Here is a 4,905-nt window from a genome sequence, read left to right on the forward strand (position 1 = left end):
ACTACTTTTAAAACTATGAGAGTTTTTAAGTAAGGTTATTGGACCCAAAAGAGTAAAATTGATACAGTAGTTTTAAATTCATAATTCACAATTCATACCTGAAACATGCCTTGGGTTAATTGCCATTACCGGATACGGTTTTATGGCTCTTTAGCCTGTGTATTCCTGTTAAATTAAGCCATTTGCGTCGGTGTATAAATTTGTAAATTGAGGGGCCCATAGTAATAAAAATCGTAACTTGCCAGTTAGATCAGTAGGACAAAATCAAGGTCAAATTTCATTTCGGAACACAAAACTATGCATTGGTCCAAATGTAAAGCCTGTACCTTCAACAAGAGGGTCATGATGACCCTGGATCGCTCACCTGAGAAATATGAGCTACATGTTTTAAATGTCAAACTGATGATTTCTTTTTATTTTCCGATGTACAATCAAGTAACCCTTGGGGCGGGGCCAATTTTACCCCGGGAGTCATGATTTCAACAAAGTCTTAAGAAGTCTACTAGGCAATGTTACATATAAAATATCTAAGATCTAGGCATTCTGGTTTATTTTTAGCAAATCTATGGAGTTTTCACTATGTACAATCAAGTAACCCCTTGGGCTGAGTCAATTTGACCTTTGGGGGTCAACACTTGAACAAACTGGGCAATGCTAGATGTCAAATATCTAAGATCTAGGCATTTTGGTTTATTTTTAGAATTTTTTTGAAGACTTCTCTATGTGCAATCAAGTAACTCCAAGGGGCGGGGTCAATTTGGATCAACATGTCAAATATCTAAGCATTAGGCCTTAAGGTTTACTTTTTTATACATTTTGAAGATTTTCCTATAGAAGTCTATGCAAAATCAAGTGACCCCTGGGGCGGGGCCAATTTTGACCCCGGGGTCATGATTTGAACAATTTTAGTTGAGATCCGCTAGGCAATGCTACATGTCGCACATCTAAGCACTAGGGCATCTGGTTTTTGAGAAGAAGATTTTTTAAGATTTTCCTATGTAAAATCAAGTGACCCGTTGGGCGGGGTCAATTTTAACCCCGGGATCATGATTTGAACAAACTTGGTAGAGATCTACTAGGCAATGCTTTACACCAAATATGTAAGCTCTAGCTTCTGATTTTTGAGAAAAATATTTTTAAACTTTTTCATTTCGGTTGCCATGGCAACAAGTGTTCAGTATGGAATTCAATTCTTTGAACATTTTTTTAAGAGGACGTCCCTGTGAAGTTACATCAAAAATTGGCCTGGTGGTTTAGGAGGTGATGTTGTTTAAAGGAAAGTGTGGACGGACGCCGGACGGACGGACTAAAAATGTAAAAGTAGGTCACGAGGTCAATGCTAAGGTCAAAGTTTGTTTTGGTACACAAACCTATGCATGTGGTCTAAATTTGAAGGCTTTAGCTTTAGAAATGTGAAAGTAGGTTAATAGGTCGAGATAAAGGTCAGCTCATGTCAAGGTTCATCTTGCCACACAAACTATGTGGTCCAAAATTGAATGATGTAGGTTATGGACATGAAGATTCTAAAAGTTTTCCCAACGTAAGTCTATATGGACCATGTAATCCCGGGGTCATATTTGACCCTAGGGGGATAGTTTGAACAAACTTGGTAGAGAACCACTAGATGATGATACATTACAGATATCAAAGCCCTAGTTTTTGTGTTTTGAATAAGATTTTCGACGTTTCTCCCTATATCTTTGTAAACCATGTGCTCCCCAGGGCAGGGCCATATTTGAAAATAGGGAATAAATCGAACAATCTTAGTAGAGGACCATTAGATGAGGTAACATACAAAATATCAAGGCCTTAGGTCCTTTGGTTTTGAACAAAAGGTTTTTCAAAGTTTTTCTCTAAATAAGTCTATAAAAAATCATGTGACACCCAGGGCACGGCCATATTTGACTCTAGGGAAATAATTTGAACAGTATTGGTAGAGGACCATTAGATAATGCTACATACCAAATATAAGTTTTTCCCTTTACTCAAAAACTGTTGAACTAATCTGATTTTCAGGGAGACACAGTTAGGGTACCAATAAATCATTCTGACAAAGTTTGGCCGAATCACCCAGTAGTTTTTGAGGACATGCGATAACGATGAATTGTTAACAGACGGACCACGGATGCAGAGTCATTTGAATAGGCTACTATCTGATGGTTGTGGGCTAAAAACGGTATAAAGTTAAATGCTACCAAACAAATTGTAAAACAACTATTTTGACCATATTTGTTTCAAAAATGGACGTTAGTTTTAGAACTATTGTCCATACAAAACTTTAAACAGTCTTATTTGTTTTGGATAGCTAAGGTTTTATTCTTTGAGGTTTAGGCTTTAGTTCAAGTTATTACTTTTCCAGCTTTTGACGACAGTATAGAAAGACCATAGTTGAACTTTTGGAACTGTTTCATGTATAAGCTGATAACTGGGTACAACAACAGACATTCTGTAAACAAAGAAAACTAGATGGCTTTCTAATTCTACACAGCAGGCAAGGTTTCGAACCTACATTTTGTGCCTACATTGTATTTATATTTAAACACTATAGCTATCGATAATGTGAGTAAGATGAACGAGTTTTCCGAGTTACTTGCATTTCTTTATCTATATACGGTAGATGATATGCATTTACTGTCAGTATTGGCGAAAAGGTACGACCTTGAAAAATTGATAAAGTTGAAAAAGTGGTGCTTGGTCTTTTGAGGATAGAATCGTCAAGAAATCATTAAAATCAATAGGACATAGTATCATTGAAAACAAGAAAGAATATTCGTGATTTTGCGGTTAAAAGCGAAGTGTGATATTTCAGGAAATAGCATAGCAAATTTCAGAAAACGGCCTGAAGCGGCCACACCTGACATAGTTCGCAAGTTCGCTTGTATAATTTTCAAAGTGAATCCGCCGGCCCATTAGGAGATTGTATCCAAGCTAGGTATAATCTAAAGGAAGTGTATATGAAATTATAATCAAAACGTCGGAGCTAGCTCAGACAAAAGTGCAATTAAGGTACATCAGTTGAACATGGCTGAGATCAAGAAGAGACATGCCCGATCTTGGTGACTGTATCTCAAGCTACAAAATGGCAGATGAAAAGGTTATGCTACTTTTGATAATCCCATGTTCTATTTAGGGTGTAGCTATGGTCGGAGAAGAGTATGTTGCATTAGAAAAGTTGAAGATCCGGGTGACATGTTGAAGTTCGTAAAGAATGATTCTTTCGCCACTGATTTTATGGTACTGCTAGGTGCGTCGTATAGAGGCAAAACGGGGATTCGAATCATTGATAAAGGGGCAAAGTTAATAGTAAATATTATATATTAAAATTGTTCTGAAGCTATTTTTGAAGAATATGGTACTGCTAGGTGTGTCGTATAGAGGCAAAACGGGGATTCGAATCATTGATAAAGGGGCAAAGTCAATAGTAAATATTATATATTAAAATTGTTTTGAAGTTATTTTTGAAGAATATTCTGGACTTTGTAAAGAGGATCAAAGAATATGTTCTTCCATCAGAACACCTCATAAAGCCATGTTTCAAAACACACTCTGCAGTAAAGTAAACTTTGTAAAGCCTGAGAATGGAAGTCTAAGTCTACCGATGCCGCCTCCGATGGATTTTTTAAAACGAAAATCCTGAAACGAAGACTACAGAAACTGACAATTAACAACCTGAGAGGACTTAAACTAGCGCTCAAGGACTAAATGCAAAACCTAGAACAAAACTAGAAATGTGTCCATGGAACACAGACGCTCCCACTACATGACAAAGGACACAGATCAACTTTGGGAAAACAATACGCCAAAACCCCAGGTGCACAATTGCACTTGCTGATCAACATTCTTGTAAACTTTGGCGACTCTAGTTCAAATACTTTTGGAGTTAAGTGCGACACAACATTAAAATGACCAATTTTTAACTAAGTCAAGAGCCATAACTCCTACACGACTGAAAGAATCCGGACGCGAAACACCAGGTGCACAATTGCACATGCTGACCAACATTCCTGTTAAGTTTTGAGACTCTACATTAAATACTTTTGGAGCTAGGCGCGACACAACAAACAATAACCAATTTTTACAAAGTCTGGGGCCATAACTCGCATGCGACTACATGAATTCGGATGCGAAACCCCAGTTGCACAACTAAACATGCTGATCCACATTCCTAAAAGGTGACTTTTGTGACTTTACATCGAATACTTTTGGAGCTAGACGCGACACAACATTCTCGGAAGGATGGACGGACAAAGGACGGACGGACGGACGGACAAGGGCAAATCTAAATGCCCCCAGAAGGGACAGAAAAACAATAAATAATACTTTTGAATCATGGCCTAAACGCTGTTGTCTCATACAGAATTCATGGATCTCATACTGGGAATTTGTTACAATAAAATAATTAAAATTTCTGGTTTTATTTTATGCTTAAAAGTAAGTTTCTCCTATTAAAGTTTATGTCAAAGAAATTCACCCTATAGCAAGGCCCATTTGAAGCCCAAGGGTATGATCTGTGCATTAAAAAGTCTTTCGACTGTGATACAAGCTGTGGATAAATTACTTTACATAACTTATAAACATGCAAATAATTACAGGTATTGCAATCCAACTTTTTAAACAACAAATTGCTTGAAAGAATTAAAAAGACCCAAGAGAACGATCTTTATATTCCATCTTAACGCCTTTGTAACACCAATGTTACAATCACATTGAAAATTAAAGTTAATAACCATATATAGAGATAATTGGTTTAACCTGTGTGTCATGATACGACCCCAGTTTCTGAGTAAACAACTAAGTATTCGATTAATCAAACCTGACCATAATACTGCTCTTCTAACCTTATTTTGATGATTTAATTGGGCATACAAAAAATATGGAGTGGAGTCAAGGAGTGGAGTCATGGTG

The sequence above is a fragment of the Mercenaria mercenaria genome, chromosome 14 (assembly GCF_021730395.1).
Source record: "Mercenaria mercenaria strain notata chromosome 14, MADL_Memer_1, whole genome shotgun sequence".
Taxonomy (NCBI): Eukaryota; Metazoa; Mollusca; class Bivalvia; order Venerida; family Veneridae; genus Mercenaria; species Mercenaria mercenaria.